The following is an 18,677-nucleotide window of genomic DNA, read 5'->3' as shown; positions in this document are numbered from 1 at the left end:
TGAAAAATGTTATGAATTTGTGTTTTCCTCTCTTTCTTGGTCTTCTTCAAAATCATGGACAGAACTCTACAATCAGGGAAATCACAGAATAGGAAGAGAAGAATGGATTAAAAGACATACTTGGAACTCACTGAAGAAGGACCATGTGAAGACACAGGGAGAAGATGGCCATCTACAAACTAAAGACAGAGGCCTCAGGAGAAACCAAACATGTCAACAGCTTCATCTTGGATTTCTAGCCTCCATAATTGTGAGAAACAAATTCCTGTTTAGGCCAACACCCCCCCCCCCCCCAAGAAACATAAAATGACAGGGGGAAAAGGCATTTTAATATACAGGTGGTGCTGGGGGTAATGATTGGTAATTTGTAGTGAACAAGAGAGGATGGGGGAGGCTCCTTCAGCTTTTACCCTCTTCGGTCTTACGGAAATCTCTGTGATATATTTTAGAGGGTGGAGAAGTGGCTATGGCCTATGCCTTGCATCCTCTGCACAGTAGCCTGATATCCTAGACATATGCTTACTCTACTGTGGAAAGCCTGGCTTACCCTCAGTAAAGTCACTGAAGAAAGACACTACATTAAGTTCTGACTCATTTCTTTCTTAGAAATTCCTAATCCTATGTGAGTAAAAAAGAAGACTATTTCTATCTGGATCCCCCAAAATCTTTATTTCCTAAATGTAACTCGAGTTTCTTCTGTGATATATTGGTTGTTATGCTTCATAACAATCCTTGTAAAACAAAAGGCCATAAAACCCAGTAATTTATAAGGTTATGTAGCTCTCTGTGTGTGAGTGTGTGCCTGTGTGTGTGTATGTGTGTTTGTGTGTGTGTGTGTGAGAGAGAGATAGAGGGCAATTCTTGTGATTATTACTGTGGATTAGAAGAGATTTAGAGAAATGTCATGCTGGCCATGCCACTTACCTTAAGCAGGGACAGACTCACATTAGTTTAAACAATTAGACTACTTAGATTTTTTGAAAAAAGGGAGTCCCTGAAGAACTAGAGGAGAGGTGGGAAATAAATATTTATTTATTTACTTATTTACTTATTTATTTATTTATTTATTTATTTATTTATTTATTTATTATGTTTCTTATTGATTTTTAGAGAAAGAGGAAGGGAAAGGGATAGAGAGACAGAAACATTGATGAGACAAACATCAATTGGCTGCCTCCTGCACACCCCCTACTGGGGATCAAGCCTGAAACCCAGGCATGTGCTCTGAGGGGGAATCAAACTAGTGACCTTTTGGTTCATGGGTCAACACTCAACCACTGAGCCACACCAGCCTGGCAGACAGGTTAATATATGTATTAAATACCTACCCTATGCTGGGTATTGTGACTCTTTATATGCCATATTTGTCTAAATATAAGATGAAGTTTTATCTTCCCCAAATAATTTCTCAGAAAGAGAAAATTGCTTTATATTTGAATTCTTACAAAGCCTTGTATCATAGAATATGTTTGTTTTCAATTACTTGATTTTTGAAAATTAGGTTCTTTTTGGGGAAGACACATTAACCAGAAAAAACAACAAACCAACTAACAAACAATCCTCCCCCCCCCAAAAAAACCCCAAAACAATACTAGTTTGGATTGTTTATAGAGGCTATTTGATGAAATCTGTGGGTTTTTTTTGGGGGGGGGGGGTGTTTTGTTTTTTGGGGGTTTTTTGGTGTGTTTTTTTTTTTCCAAAAAACCCAAAAAACACTAAAAGCTAAAACCACTTCAGTTTCTGGGGACATGATAGGCTAGATTATTTGAATAAACTTTCCTGCTATATAAATATACAACTAAAAATGCTGTATAAAATATAAAACTTCTTAAAAGCATCAAAGAGCTGATAAGATGGTAAGAGAATACTGGGCCAAATCTAATGAAAAGTGAAAGCTTCAAGTGGTACGTGGAACAGAGAGACCCCTTTAGACCAGAAGATCAAGGAAAGCTTGCACTCTGGTTTTGATGGATAGTCTCAAAGTTAAAACTCAGAGCTGGCTCAAAGTGAAGAGTCTAATAGAAGACCCTTCCCACATTAAACTGAAGACTCAAAGGGTTACACGCTTAGGGTACAGGTGAAACAGAGGTATACCTAATCTTCTGCCACCTCCTCAAGGACTACAAGAGATTTTTCTTGGTGCTGAGCAGAAGGGGGGGGGGGATTATAAGCCAGGCTGCTTTGTACATTACCTAGGCAATCAGGGAAAACCTCAAACCTTGAGTTTAGCTTAAAATTATTACAGACAAGTATTTCTTCTAGGAAACTGGCAAAGGCAAATACAAATTCTCCCTCATTGAAGGTACCTCCATCCTATGCTTTCAAAATCCTCACAAGTAATTATTTAAATGCAGTGAATTAGTAGGCACACAGGGAGAGAAGGTAGCATAGATGAGAATCAACAAAAACAATACAGAGCAGAAACAGATTCACAATGACTTTGGACATTGAAATTACCAGGCATATATTATAAAACAAGCTTGAAAATAGTTGTAGGGAATAAGAAAATATGAAAAGTGACCTAGTGGATTTGAAACAACCAAATAGAATGAATCTAGCAGCAGATTGGATCCAGTTGAAGAGAGAATTAATAAACCAGAAGGCAAGTCTACGGAATGCAGAAGAAATACAAAAATATGCAAAAAGCTTGGGAGATATGGAAGACAGATCAAGAAGACCTACCATACATTAATTAAAGTTCCAAAACAAAAGGAGACAAAGAATAGGGCAGAGACAGTATTTGAAGAGATAATTACACAATTTTCTAAAACTGATTAAAGTCACTATGAAGCCCAGTGAATCCCAAGCAAGATAAATAAAATCCACACCTAACGTGTTAATGAAACTGCAGAACATGAAAAATGAAGAGAAAAAGAAAATAAGGATCCAGGGAAAGAGAAGAAACAAACAAGGTGAACCCTATAATCACCCTGGATTCCAACCTGGAGGCATTTTTCAAACAGCAGCAGCGGGGGCGTGTGTGTGTGTGTGTGTGTGTGTGTGTGTGTGTGTGTGTGTGTGTGTGACATCAAGCAGAATATGATGGTCATTCTACATTGAGGAGATAGAAACGAGTTCAGGAAAGCTGAGGCAGCTAGAACTGATGGGTTAGAATACTTGAGAGGAGGGAGCTATACAGAGAAAGAGCTCTGGAAGTCTGCATATAGTCTCCTGAAATCTTTGGCTGAATACTAAGCTGTGCACGGGTATGCTGAGCAAAGAATGACAGGTAAGTGTAAGTTGCACAGTTCCTAGAGTTTATGCAGGGCTAGGAAACATTGAAATTCCACCCATCCAGAATAGAGATATCATTGAACAACATCTAGGTAATCAGTCGAGACTTTGGAAGGGTGATGCCTTAATATGAAGGTTAAACTAGCCCACACTCATCCCTAACAAAGCTTTAAAACAAGCTTCAGAAAAATAAAGCTTGTCTTCAAGTAACTTAATGTTTGTCAAAACAAACTTCAACATTTTTTAAAAGAGAAAACAAAATCTAAATACTCAGCAATGTAACATTTAAAATATCATAAATCAATAAAAAATTACTAGACACACAAGAAGGCAGCAAATTTTGATCCATAAAAGAAGGAAAATCAGTCAAAAGAAACAGACCTAAAAAAGACAAAGGCGCTGTAATTAGCAGACAAAACCCTTAAAACAGCAATAAAAATATGCACAAGGATTTAAAGGAATACATGAACATAAAGAAGACAGAAGTAAAAGATATTTTTTAAAGTGGAATTTCTCTCACTGATAATAGAATGTCATTAATGGAAATTTTACTGGATGGACTTAAAAGCAGATTAGACACTGCAGAAGAAAAAAATCAGTAAGCTTAAAAACATGGAAACTATACAAACCAAAGCACACAGAGAAAAAATACTGAAAAACAAAAACAAAAAGCTTCAGTGACCTGTAGGGCAATATCAAGTAGTTTAACATCCATGTAATGACACTGAAAAAAATATTTGAAGATACAGTGGCCAATTTCCCCTACTTTGATAAAAACTATAAACCTACAGATTCAAGAAGCTCAGTGAGCCTCAAACTGGCTAAACATAAAGACAACTACATCAAAGAACATCAGAATCAAATTGATAAAAATTTAAAAGTAGCCAGAGAGACAGATTAAAATAAGGAAAAGACTTATTAAAATAAGGAAACAAAGATAAAAATTACTAAAGATGTTTGCCAGAAACAATGTAAGCCAAGAGACATTAGAAGACCATTTTGAAAATGTTAAAAGTATGTGACAACATAGAATTCTATATCTAGGGAAAATGTTTTTCAAAATGAAGGTGTAATAGAGACTTTTTTTTCTCCAGGCAAACAGCTGAGTGAATTCTGTATTAAAGAAAATTTGTCAGGCAGAAGGAAAATGATAGTAGATGGAAGCTTGGATTTACAAGAATTCCAGAAATGGTAAATGTGTAGGTAAATATTAGACTTCTTGTTTTAAAATTTTCTTTAAAAGATAACTGGCTGGCCCGGCCGGGCGTGGCTCAGCAGTTGAGTGTCGACTTAGGATCCAGGCGATCGGGGTTCGATTCCCGGTCAGGGCACATGCCCGGGTTGCGGGCTCGATCAATGACTCTCTCATCATTGATGTTTCTCTCTCTCTCTCTCCTTTCCTCTCTCTGAAATCAATAAAGATATATTAAAAAACAAAACAACAACAACAAAAAACTTTAAAAAATAAAAAATAAAAAATATAACTGGCTGTTTAAACAAAAATAATAACAATGTATTATGGGGCCTATAACACACATAGAAGTAAAATGTGTGACAACAGTAGCACAAAGTTAATGACAGTAAACTGTTGTAAAGTTCTTACATCATATATGAAATGGTGTAATATTATTTGAATATAGACTTTGATAGTTAAAGATGCATATTGTAAAATCCCTTGAGCAACCAGTAAAATAATAAAATGGAAAAGCATAATTACTAAGCCAATAGTGAAGATAAGAATGGAGTCCTAAAACTTAATTTAAAAGAGGAAACAAAGAACAGATGGGAAGAATAGACGTAATCTCAATTATATTGATAATTACATTAACTATAATGACCTAAATATTCTAATTAAAAGGTAGAAATTGTCAGTTAGAATGAAAAAAATCACGACCAAACAATATGTCTTCTACCAGAAATGCATTTTAAATATAGAGACACGAATAGGCTGAAAGTAACAGGGTGAGAAAAGCTGTGGCATGCAAACAAATCACAAGAAGATGAGATACTATATTCATCTCAAAGTAGACTTCAGTACGTAGAATAGTACCAGAGATAAAAAGGGATATTTCATAATAATAAAAGGTTCAGATTATCAAATAATAATATTATTATAGTAATAATAAATAAGTAGTTGGCAAATTATAGAGCATCAAAGTATATGAAGCAAAACTACTACAACTGTAAGGAGAAATAGACAAATCTACATTATAATGGAAGATTTTAAGTATTGTCTCTCAAGAACTGATAGAACAAATGGTCAGACAATCAGTAAGGATATAGAAAGCTTGAATAACATTACTAATCAATTTGACCGTTTTCCTTTAGAGAATATTGCCCTCAGTGACTGCAGAATATATATCATTTTCAAGTACACATGGAATAGTCACCAAGATAGCCCATTTGCTGGGCCATAAAACAAGTCTTACTAAGTTTGAAGGATTGAATTTATACAGAGTATGCTCTCTGACCACTATAGTCATTACCAAAAAATTAGATTAAAAACCTAACAGAGCCTGGCCGGGCATGGCTCAGCGGTTGAGCATCGACCTAGGATCCAGGAGATGGTGGTTTGATTCCCGGTCAGGGCACAAGCCTGGGTTGTGGGCTCCATCCCCAGTCGGGGGCGTGCAGGAGGCAGCTGATCAATGGCTGTCATCATTGATGTTTCTCTCTCTCTCCCTCTCCCTTCCTCTCCATGAAATCAATAAAGATATACTTAAAAAACAAAATAAAAAACAAAACCTAACAGAAAGTACATCTAGAAAATCCCCATTATTTCAGGGTTTGGTAAATATCACCCACTATTCTTTTATTGTTGTTAATCCTCACCAGAGGATTTTTTTCCCCATTGATTTTTGAAGGTGGGGGGAGAGGGAGAGAAGGAGAGAGGGACAGAAACATCGATGTGAGAGAAGCACATCAATTGGTTGCCTTTTGCACCCACCCTGAATGAGGCCAGGGAATGAACCTACAACCGAGCTATGTGCCCTTGACCGGGAATCGAGCCTGTAACCTTTGGGTGCACAGGCCAATGGTCTACCACTGAGCCACATCGGACCACAATTATATTCTTGACTTAAAAGATTTTCATTATATCTTACCCTCCAGATTTTATCTTTGTACATAAAGATCACTATTGTTGTAAGCCCCTCATCTCTTCCCTGGGCCATCCCTAACTTAATTATGTCTTAGGGAGAAGAATCTAAGAGTGGAATCTTATCTTATGTGTGACCACACCATTGCTTTGTATAAAGTCACATCTGAACACTGCTCCATAAGCTTTCTAGTATTCTTGTGTTCCCAGTGCCAAAGAGCAGAGCCTTGACCTCCCTGACCTTTAATAAAGGGATATAGAAGAAATACCAGTCCCTGCCTTTGGGATCTCTGTCTAGGGTCTAGCTTAAGAAAGTGCTCTCTCTCTCTCTCTCTCTCTCTCTCTCACACACACACACACACACATACATACACACACAGAGCAACAAAGGACAAGAACACTCAATAAAGTAATGTTTCAAAAGTGGCAAAGCAGCATAATGAAACTAAATTTGTAACTGCTGAGTAGTCACAGAGCGACAGAATTATTGCTATTGGGTTGAGTTAACAAGGGAGTCTTCCTGCAGGTAGAGAGTTTTACATGGAGTTTAGACAAACAGAAGTTTAACTCACTGCTGTGCAAGTTATTAGCTAGGTAATATTGGGCAAAGTGCCTAATCTTTCTAAATATCAGTTAACTCTTTTATAAAATGTAGGTAATAATAGTACCTGCCATAAGATTTTTAAAATGCTGACAGAGGTGACGTGCAAAAAGTTTAGCACAATGCCTGGCACATAATAAATATTCAATAAATCTTAGCTATTATTATTTTTATAAGGAGAGAAACTTGAGTTACTGGAGAGGAGAGCATTTTTTATATGAAGGCCTGAGGCTTTGCATGAGAATGGCATGTATGAAAGAGAAGAAGCAGAGAACGTGAGCCAGAGAGGAGAGTCCATGTAGAAAGCCATTAGGTGGAGGGGAGAGGTTGAGAGGTAGCGGGAAGCAGCACAAGAGGTGAGTTAAGGCCAAACTGGGGAGCTTTGATTTGATATGATAAACAACGGTAGCTATTGCATAACACAGGGACCCCATGAAAACAGCTTTTATGGATTGTTGACTTCTTATCAGTGACTACTTAATTTAAAGAAGGGAAAGACTAGAGACATGAAAGTTGGTTAGAAGTCTTTTGAGATGATCCAGACATAACCAATTTGGTGCTAGAACAGGTCTAGGACTATACGAATGGTAAGGAGGTATGCCAGATTCAGGTGCTGGGCCATGCCAGGCCACATCCGTTCTTGCCCTGCCTTCTGTCTGAAGTCCCTGTTGCTGGGAGGTCCAGGAGATTGATTACAGCTAAACAGGGTCCCTCGTGCAGCTTGTGGGCACACACAGAGTAGCCTCATCTCACACCTATGCTGTCCCTCTTTTGTCCCCACCTTGGGGCTTACTTGTTGCCACTGATGCTTAAGAAGGTTCTGAGCAGCAATATGCATGCAAGACCCAGGAGTGCAGGGAAGTTAACACATCAAGGGACAAAACTTGAATAATGGGAGCTAGCAGTTAAATTGCCCCCCTTCCTTCCCCTAGATAGATAGTTTAGGGATGTGGTTGCTTCACAGGACCCCTCAGAAAACATCCTTTCATGGGAAGAAACCAAGTTTTCCAGAAGAGGTGACCAGCTATGTAATATATTCCTTCTTACTTGTGCTTTCTTTTTTCTTGCTGTGCTCTCCCCTATGCTTCACTCTTGCTTTCCAGGGATTGCACTCTTCAATAAAGTATTACCACATAAACATCTCCTTCAGGCTCTGATTCCTAGAGCCAAGAGGTCAGAAGAAAGAAGAGTATAACCTGGGAGACAATAAGATAGAGGAATGAGAAAGCTTTGGTAAGGGCTTGATTGTATGTGCCAAAAATCAGGGCAAATTTATAAGTTAGCCACAAGTTTGTGGATCTGAGGACCTGGGGACCTGGGGACCTGGGAAGGGAAGGGAAGGAGGTAAAGGTGCTCTTCCTGCAGCAAGGAGATGGGGGAATAGGAGCCCACCCTAGTGCTCCTTGAGGTGTGGGGCTTAAGGTGTCTGTATCACAAGTACATGATTTGAAAGTCTCTGGTCTCCTGGGTCCTCTCCTTGTATCCTCTTATCACTATTTGATTGTATACATTTTCAGTGGGATTGGATCAAGCTAGGTTTGACTTTTAATCCATTTTATGGCAAATTTTAATAAAAAGGAATGCAGTCATGATGACAGACTTATGAAACCATCTTCCCTATCTTCAGTTTAATGTATAGTTTAACAACTTAAAAACCTAACGAATAGACTCATTTCTGCCCCCACGCAAGGCTGCACTGCACGAAACACCGGTTTTTCCTGAAAACTGTCTTTGAAGGGCGCACTTTCCTGCAGACACACCAGTAGTATTTTAAACATATATATATGTCTTTATTGATTTCAGAGAGAGAGGAAGGGAGAGGAAGAGAGTGATAGAAACATCAACGATGAGAGAGTCATTGACCAGCTGCCTCCTGCGCGCCCCACACTGGGGATCGAGCCCGCAACCCAGGCATGTGCCCTGACCAGGATTCCAGCCATGATCTCCTGGATCATAGGTCGATGCTCAACTGCTGAGCCACCAGTACCATTTTCAAAAAGAAAAAAGAGAGCACACTGAAGCAGCAAAGCCCTTTGTCAAATCTGGGCTATGCTGGGTCCAAAGAAACATCAAAAAACAAAGATTGGAGTTGTGAGGTAGAAGGTTTCTCTGGAAGGACATTCAAATGTCTTTTTTTCCAGTCTATTAACCAACAACAGGATTAGCCCTGATGTCGAGTGGATCCCATATGAGGTATCTGCAGGCGAATACAAAAGAGACATTAGGCCTCAGACTTATCCTCTTAGGAGATGAAATATGGTAGGAGGCACAGACCACGCGGAGTGAAATAAACCAGGATACGTACAGAGCCAGCAAGTCTAATGCAGACCGAAGTATCCAGTGGCATCTACCCTCAAGCATCTACCCTCAAATTTAATGTGCCCTAAAGCTCAGCTCGCCAACCTCCCCTAAACCTGCTCTTTCTTTTGTAGTCCCTACTTCAGTTGGGACAGAGACCTGGTCATCCTTCTCGACTTTTTCCTCTCCTTCAGTCTCCCTCTCCACCATTATTTAAATCACCAAATCTTCTCGGTTTTTAACTCTTAAATATTTTTCAAATCTACCTCTAGAGGAAGCAGCCTGTGTTGACAGGAATCTAGGCAACAGTTTGCCAGCTTGGAGACCCCTCTGGTGAGGAATCCTCTCAGACTCGCATTCCTCCTCCAGGTGAGTGACATACAATGACTTTCAAATATAACAGGTAAAACTGGGAGCTCTTCCGCACCCTTCCATCTACAGGAAACTGGCACAGGCTCGTGAAGGTTGCTGTGTCTGTCAGGCCAAATGGCAGAGGAAAGGCGATTGAAGGGAGAAGGGGCCCTACACCACATCCACAGCCACATGTTAGTGCGTATTAAGTTCTCCAAGACTTGGTGCTGCATGTGCCTGTCTCAAGACGGTCAGCAGCCAGGGCTTTGGAAAGCACAAAATTGGATGGATGAGTTTGATTATTTAAATAAAGTAGTTTGACACCTCAGTTACCTGGATAATCACTGCCTTGTGCTCTAGGGCAGCGATTTTCAACTGGTGTGCCATGGCGCGCTGGTGTGCTGAAGAATTGTGAAAACATGCAGTACCTGACTGTGTAGTCAGGGGCACTGACTTATTTTCCCTTAGACTGTCAGATAAAAAAATGACAACAGCCAACACAACAATAGCTGTCTGGTGTAAATGAATAAAAATTATACTTATTTTTTTGTCAGATCAGCAAAAAACTAACGTATTTTTTGGTGTGCCGTAGAATTTTAGTAATTAGTTTATGTGTGCCAGGAGATGAAAAAGGCTGAAAATCGCTGGTGTAGGGCAACCTGGCCCCCATACTTCTGGAGCCACAGGAAACAGGAGAGTCATAATTGTCCGTGAACATCTGAATGGGGTGTCTGGGGTGGTGTCTGCAGCATAGGAAATGAACAGACTATTCAAAATGGCAAGTAATGTGTTCATTGTGACAGGCAACAAATCAGCCAGGCTGGGAGTGAGTCAGGGGGCAAATTTGGCCAGCTTTGACAATTTTCTTACTTTATTTATTTTAAACTTGGGTTAATTCATTCCCAACTAACTCTGTTTAACATATACTTAACCCAGCATTTCCAATAATTGAATTTCCATCCTTCGGGAAGCAACCCCTGGTTCTCCTCACCCAGTATCAGTTTTTTGTTTATTCTATGTTCCCATAGCACCAGGGGGCTCAATCTGTACTGCATTTATTTGCATTTATTTATATGTTGCTTTGTAAGTGTTTTTAAGCTGTTTTTCTGTATATGTACTGTGTTCCCTTAAGTGGATTTATGTTCTTTCAAGAAAGTCTCTTCAGTAGCCATTTTCCCTTTTCCTTTTACTTGCATTTTATAACTCTGTTCATTTGGTATTACCTCATAAAAATATCCATGTAATTTCTTAATAACTTTATCTGCACATTTCTCTTTCTGCTACTGACTAGAAGTCTGAAAGCAATGCTACACTTGCAGTCAGGCTATAGCACATGTGCTAGTAGGTTTTTGCTTTACAGATGGTCTGCTTTAAGACAACATCTCTAGGAAACCTTGGCATCTAAAAGCCTGGGTTCCTTGTGCATCCTCTGAGTCATTGCCAACATGACCAATAAGCCGAGCCCTTTCCTGTTCCCGTAAAGCATCATGGACTTTGCCCGAGCCTGCTTGGAAAATCCTTTCCCCTTCTGTGAATGGTAAGTGAGGAAGAGCTCGTACTTCAGAACCTAACTCAAATAGTTCAAAATCTATCTCCTCTCCATCCCATCTGCTTCCACAGCACTTTTTACAAACTGTCACTAAGGCCCATGCCCATGTTATACTTATTGTCTGTTTTCACCAAATGCGTACCTCAAGGCCACATCTTTATAACCATACCACCAAATACTGACTCCTCCACACACTGGACACCCATGAAATGTTAGAGAATAAATAATACTCAGTGGATAAGTTCTTGCATAGCATGCTGACAGTTCTCTCTTCTCTGTTCCCATCCCTCCAAGGAGCCTGCCTGTATTAATTCTTCCAGATTTGTCCTGGACACTCCTCCTCTTCCCCAAGGATCAGTGTCCACATGGTTCTAGCTTGTCCTTGGCATCATCCCAACTCCCCTATTAATTGGAGGGGCCAGAATGAGCCCAAGCATGGTTTAAATAAATCATTTTTCATTTATAATATGTTTATTCTAATATTTATTTCAAATGTATCTCATATCCACTGTGTGCAAGGTACTCTTTGTTCTAAGTGGTGAGGACACATTGGCTGACAAGGCAGTCAAAATCTCTGCCCTCGTGGTCCTTATATTTTAGTGGTTTAATCTGAAGATTAGACTGAGAAACTGATTGAGAATGAAAAAGTGAGATTTTTACCCACATTTTATGATAAATTCAATTCAAAGATACATATACATATATCTAGATGTAGATACCTATATCTCTCTATATCTAGATATAGATATATGTGTCTATAGATATATCTACACACACACACACAGCTTTGTTTTTCCACTTTAATTTGGTAATTGAGTTCTAACTGCAGTGGCTTTCTGTCATTATATTTCCCAGCAACAAACATTAACATATACAATATGTGCACCTGTCCCTAGCACCCATGCCATGCTAGTGGAGTGTAGATAGGTATACATACACTCTACTTCAAAAGTTACCACTGTGTAAACTCACTAATCATACATTCACCCAAATATCAAACCTTCCAAGGTGCAAATTGCACTACCTTCCCCTCCACAAATACATATCCCTTCACTGCATTTTCTAATGTGTGTGCATATGGATGCACATGGAACACACCTGCAGGCTTTGGCTCTCTGTCCACTCTCCTTTCTTCTTTCTCTAGCAAGGAGTGGGATGTAGAAACATGTTCCATTTTGTCAGGAGCAGGATCTCTTTGAAAACTGTCATGTGCTTATATTGGATCAATTTTCAAAATGAACTGGGCAAGTCCTGGGTGAAAGTACATTTTTTCCTTTTTTTAATCCTCACTCGAGGATATGCTTATTGATTTTTGAGAGCGGAAGGGAGGGAGAGAGAGAGAAAGAGAGAGAGAGCGAGAATCATCGATGCCAGAGAGAACATTGGTTGGTTGCTTTATGTATGCACCCAGACCTGAGATCGAACCCGCAACCTTTCTGTATACGGGATGACACTCCAACCACCTGAGCCACACCAGCCAGGGTGAAAGAAAGTACCTTTTAAAAAAAGTGTATATATATATCTTTAATGATTTCAGAGAGAGGAAGGGAGAGGGAGAGAGAGAGAGAAACATCAATGATGAGAGAGTCACTGATCGGCTGCCTCCTGCACGCCCCTGCTGGGGATCAAGCCCCCAACCCGGGCATGCGCCCTGACCGGGAACCGAACCGCGATCTCCTGGATCACAGATTGATGCTCAACTGCTGAGCCACGCCGGGCTGGGCAAAAGTACATTTTTTAAAAAATTGCCAGTACTCATTCTACATTCTCCTGGGCAAAGCAGGCCTCAAAGGCTAATTTGAGGCTGGAAACCATTTAAAGTGGCACAGCGTTCACAGGGGCAAAGGTGAGGGATCTCTGTCGGGGAAGGACACGGGAAGAGAACAGATTAGGGAAAGGACGGCCGTTGGGCGCCAGGTGCCGCAGTCCCCTTTTAGGTGTTCTCCGTCATTCTCCCTGCCCTTTAGATCTTGCTCCAAGTCCTACATTTTTAGAATCAATGTGTTCACTCTTCCGTCTCCAAGCAGAGCCCCAACCTGTAGTGGGATGCAGTGTATGTGACGTGAAGAGGAAGGAGAAAGAGAATTATACTCAAAATACCATCCTCAATAGGCCAGGCTTTTTATGTATTTTATTTTATTAAAACGTTAAAACAATCCAAATGGTAGTTAGTACTTATCTTCATTTTGCAAATGCAGAAATTAAAGTTCAAAGATATTAATAATGGTATTGGGATTGAAACTCAGGCCTGACTCCTAGCTTATGATCTTTCCTCTCATATGTTAAGATGGACCCACCATCAGGGAATTTTGTGATTTGGGGAAATTTTATTTTGTTTTGTTTCTCAGCAGTGCAGGGGTATTTTTCTGCGCGGTGGCAAGAGTTGTGGATATAGCCTATGTTCATGAAACAAAGACACCAACTTGGAATAAAAGGAGTCTGCTGATACTGGCAGCTGGTAAAACACTTTCATAGAGATTCTAATGATAACATATAACTCTTTGTGTGGTTTACAATTTCTAAATATTTTCCATCCATTAAGCCCCTTTGATCTTCATACCAAGCTCTCTGAAGGATGTAGTCAATACCCATTTTACATTTAAGAAAACTGAGAGGGAGCCAAAAAAGGATCAATAGTTACTGAAGAAATGATCTCTCTCCCTCTCCTCTCTCTTTCTCTCCCCCCACTCAGTGGGGGCTCCCATGGGGCTATGGAGTTTCTCACATATCTTTGTGAAACATTATGATTTTACCCATTTTACAGATGAGGGAATATTTGGACCATATGATAAAACATTGCATTTAGTACTATTTTCTAACAATCTCAATTAATTGGCATCTCAGTCACCTTGATGGGTGGGCAGAGTAAAGATTTCCCTAAAGGCTGCCAAAGAGGGGGGTCGTTTCACTCGGGAATGTCTCCTCTGTCTGATTCAATCCCTGCTCCTGTAGCTTCATTCTATTTCCTTGTGGTTTTTATTTCATCAAAAAGAACAAATAGCTGCCGGTAGTCCTGTGAATTGTAAGTCCTCAGAGATTGAAGCCCATTATGTGTGGAAGATGGTTACCTCCCAGTCCCCATCACTTCACATGACTGTGGACTTAACACTAGTTGCTCCTCAGTGGAGGCTCGGAGCCATGATGTGAGTCCACTTCCTTTCATTCTCTGGACCCTGAGACAGATTTCAAATGGGTCCAATCGCCTTGCAAAAAGCTACCTGCCCACCCATCCGTGGTGAGTGTAGATTTGAATAGAGAGTCAGGGAGGGTAGAAGGCTTGTGACCTAGTTTGCATCATCCTTTACACCACTCCGCCTGCCTTTCATCTCCTAAGCTTCTTCCCCAGACTTGGGACCTTTTTCCTTGCTTCTTTCCACAGATCTAAGTTCACTCCTACTTCACCACCCTTTCCTGCTGCTCCTCACAAAACACACACAGAGACACACACAGGAATCTTGTGCATATCCCTTCGTTTTAATCCTTTACTCCCTGACTTAGTTTCTCCACATCTTTTTAGCACTTCCCTCTGGAGTTCAGTCAAGTGCCTCCTGTTTTGTCCTCATATCTCTGTGCCTTGGTCCCTGTGTCATGTGAGCCACCCCATCTTCCCCATAGGACTGGACTCTCCCTGTGGGAAGGGACTTTACCCTTTCTTGCCTCTGGAGTTTCCCTCTACTCCCTGAACATAAGGCAGTCACCTCAGAAGTGACTGACCTACACATCATCTGATGATTCTCCAAGTCAGTAAATTATTTAAGTTCCTATTTAAGGCCTTGCTCTAATTTTGGATATGAATCCAGCCAGCATTTGTGAAGAACACATTTTTCTTGCTTATGACATTAGCTCAGGGTGACAGGGGAAGTGTGAGAGAGAGAAAAAAATGATTCGGGGGATGAACACAATTTCTTAAGCCAATTAACTGAGACAGTTCACATGTTTATTATGTTTAAACTACTGGGTGATTAATTCAGGGAGTTTTATAGACAGTTTAATATTCTACAAGATTAAGGAATAAGCCAATTTATATAAAAGAAGAAAGAACACTGATATATATCTATGTCTGATATTTTATATGACAAATGAAAGATGAGACATTAGAAAAAGTTCCGTAAATTATATAGTTCAGAATGTGGATACAAATAGTCAACTCTTAAGTATTGGCATGTAAATTATCTTTAGGAAATTTTAAATCCTAACTTCACTATTCTTTGCCCATCAGCATGAATCTTGGCTGCCTTACCTCAGTCATCCCCAAATTGGCGCTGCTCACCCTTTCCAATGAATGCTTATGGAAATCATAGTTGCAAAGATATAACTCCTTGGGCAAAACCAAATTTAAAAATTAGTATGAGCACTGGCCGGGTCCCTCATTGGTTGGAACATTGTCCTGTGCGCCAAAAGTTTTCAGGTTCAATTCCTGGTCAGGGCACACACCTAGGTTGAGAGTTCAGTCCCCAGTTGGGGTGCATATCGGAGGCAACCGATCAATGTTTCTCTTTCACATCAATGTTTCTCTCTCTCTCTCCCTCTCCCCCCCTCCTCCCCTCTGTCTCTCAAATCAATAAACATATCCTCGGGTGAGGATAAAAAAAGTTGTCTGATAATCTCTAATATTTCATGGTCCACGTCATTTTATTAGCACAGTTGATCAAGAGTTGCCTGAGATAAAAACCAAGGCTACTTATTGAGTCCCTGGAATAGGTATGGGTGGCAAGGCCACAAAAGAATTAAATCATGTTTCTTGAAGTGGATGTGGCCTATGGGCCAGCCCCAAATCTCTGTCTACTGCCTGGAATGCCCATTCTGTCCTATACCTTTTTCTCTGACATATAGCTGGTTTAGGGTTTTTCGTTGCTGATGTTTTGTTTTTTAATTTTACCTTGCCTATTTTCTGCTCTCCTGACCTGCCTTTTCAGGATGGCTATGTATACATACTCACATAGAAAAAAGCTCCCTCCCTTCTTTGTTCCTCTCTTTTGGTCACTAAATGCATATGTATAATGCTAAAAGAGCCTTCTGGTGTTGTCAACTCTATCATGCAATTGGTGATTTTTGTGGGGAAAAGTGCTTTTCTGAAAGGACCACTTGATCCAAGTAGCCCAACATAGACTATCACCTGGCTCTGGTTGCCTTTGCCTCTATTATTTTGTCTCTCTGTAATCTTTTATTTATTTAAGAAATATCTATTAGGTGCTTACTATTTGCCAAGAATTACACAATACTTGTGGTTCAGTAGTGACACAATATTGCCGTTTCTCTCTAATTCCCAGATATTAAAAAAGCCTAATGAAGAAAGTGATATTAGGAAAACAGCTGAAGAGGAAGTTGATTCCCCTCCCCCCCTTATCCCTGGATGTTTTATTATTTGGGATGAAGGCAGTGGTGAGAGGGCTAATATTGCTAGTCAGAGATTTTTTTCCTCACCTTAGCTCCTGCACGGAATAGCGGGGGTTGGTCTCCCCCATACCTTCTCACCCTTATTTTCTTGCCCCAGCCCCCCCCAACCAAGAGGGATTCTGTCACTGTAATTAAGCAGTCTGTAATCAACAAAGTCCCATTAAGAAATAATGAGGCCAGTAATGCAGAGGGTGCTATTGATGGGGGATTAGTGAAACTCATGTGGTTTCCTACAACTCCCCCACTTTCTGAGGAAGTGGGGGTGGAGGAACTGTTGACTCAGTAGCCTTAGCATTAATCACTGTACTCCCCCCACACTCCAGAATTAAACTCCTTACTGAAGTTGGATGTGTTGGATGAGACATGGCTTGCCACTGTGTATGTGAGCACCTTGCTGGCAGGGTCATATCACAATCATCTCTGTGTCCCCAGGCTTGCACCTTATAAATGCCCAGTAAATGTTCCATGAATTCTGGGAGAGGAGCTGCAAACACAAATTGAGCATAGGACCCAAGCACCTACCTTCTTGCTCAAGACTTTCTCAAATAGGTTGTGGTTCTGTTAGCATCTGAGTAAGTATCACTGACTTTGGAGGCTCTTGGTACTAAGGACCATAAGCTCTTTTTATGCTTCTCCCACGCTGAATCCTGCTTTTTATTATAATTACCTGTATACAAGGGCACACATTCTTGGAGGACAATGACCATCTTACCTAGTTTTATGTTCCACAGAGGGTATGTAAAGCACTCATGCTTACCTTGCGGCAGTACATGGAAAAACTGCCACTGCAGGAAGTCAGTGAAGAGCCCAAGAGTATCCCTTTCTGTTAATTTTACTGAGTCCGCTGAAACAATGAAAGGACTAAACAATTGAAGACTAAACAATCTAGAAGTTCATGAAATGCTTTATGTGATCTCCTATGTCAAGGGAGCTTGCTCTGTATTAAGATGTAGTTCACCCACTTGCCTAAAGTGAACCCCATGGAGTCTAAAGAGGCTTCTGTGTGGGATCGGGAGAATGACTTCTCTCTCCAAGTGCCTTTCAGCCCAAGGATCCTAGAAGCTTGTGCAACCTTAGGATCACTTGAACTTGTAGTTTTTTGTTTTTGTTTTTAAGAGCTGGGTGGACCAATCAGGCAACTGAAAGGCAGAAGTTGATATAATTCATTCCTCTACTTTTACAACATTGCCTCTAAGTTGTACATCCTTGTCTTAAACCAAGAAAGAGTTTAAAACTTCTTTTGAGGTAGAAAGCTCTTCTAAAGAAGGAGTCAATATGTGGTGGTCATTAAAAGCACAAGTTTCCTGTCACATAGGTCTGTGAGTTTCAATCCTGAAGAGTTCCAATTCACTCTCTTGCTTATTAGGGCAGGTTACTTAATCTTATCTCTAACCAGTGGTAAAAATACCTGCACAAAGGTTTGTGAGGGTTAAAAGAAAAGAAGATGTCAAGTAGCTCGGAGCGCTGAGCCTGGCTGATGGTGAATGCTCAAAAATGGCAGTTAAGAAGAATAAAGCTAAAGCTAGCTTCAGTCCCTCCTCTTCTAGCATGTGCTGTGTAATTTTGCCTGGATTTATGTGAGCTTTGTGATTGTTCTCATGTGTCTTTGTTTGTGTTTTGTTTCCCCACTTAGACTGTATGCGCCTCTGGGAGCTGGCATTCTTTGATATTATTCTTTGATATTATTGAATTCCATAGAAGGTTTTGGGGCAAGCGCCCTGCCCACATATCAAATGATTGTTATTGGCACATTTGCCATTTCAAGTTTATGAAATGTGTTATTTGATCTTCTGTAGCAGAGGAGCTTGCTCTGTATTAAGACATCGTTCATCTACTTTCATTAAGTGCATCCAGTGGAGTCAAAAAAAGCCTTATATGTGTTTTTAAGAGGTCAGGAACATAGGTGCACACTGCAGATGGCAGGGAAGAATACGAAGCCTGCACAGCAGAAGAGGGCTGGGTGAGAAAATCAGGCCTGTTAGACTTGGCTGAGTCACACCTTGACTAGAACCTTCTCTTCCAGGGCTGTAGGCATGAGCTTTGCAAGTTTGAAAACACAACCACTGACCTGAAACCACAGCTGCAGAGTGATCCTGGTCCTAGGGGTCATTTCCATAATCACCTTCCCTTCCCCAAACTAGAGAGTTCCC

The sequence above is a fragment of the Miniopterus schreibersii genome (genome assembly GCF_964146895.1).
Source record: "Miniopterus schreibersii genome assembly, chromosome: 2".
NCBI classification, from domain to species: domain Eukaryota; kingdom Metazoa; phylum Chordata; class Mammalia; order Chiroptera; family Miniopteridae; genus Miniopterus; species Miniopterus schreibersii.
This window is presented reverse-complemented; position numbering follows the sequence as displayed.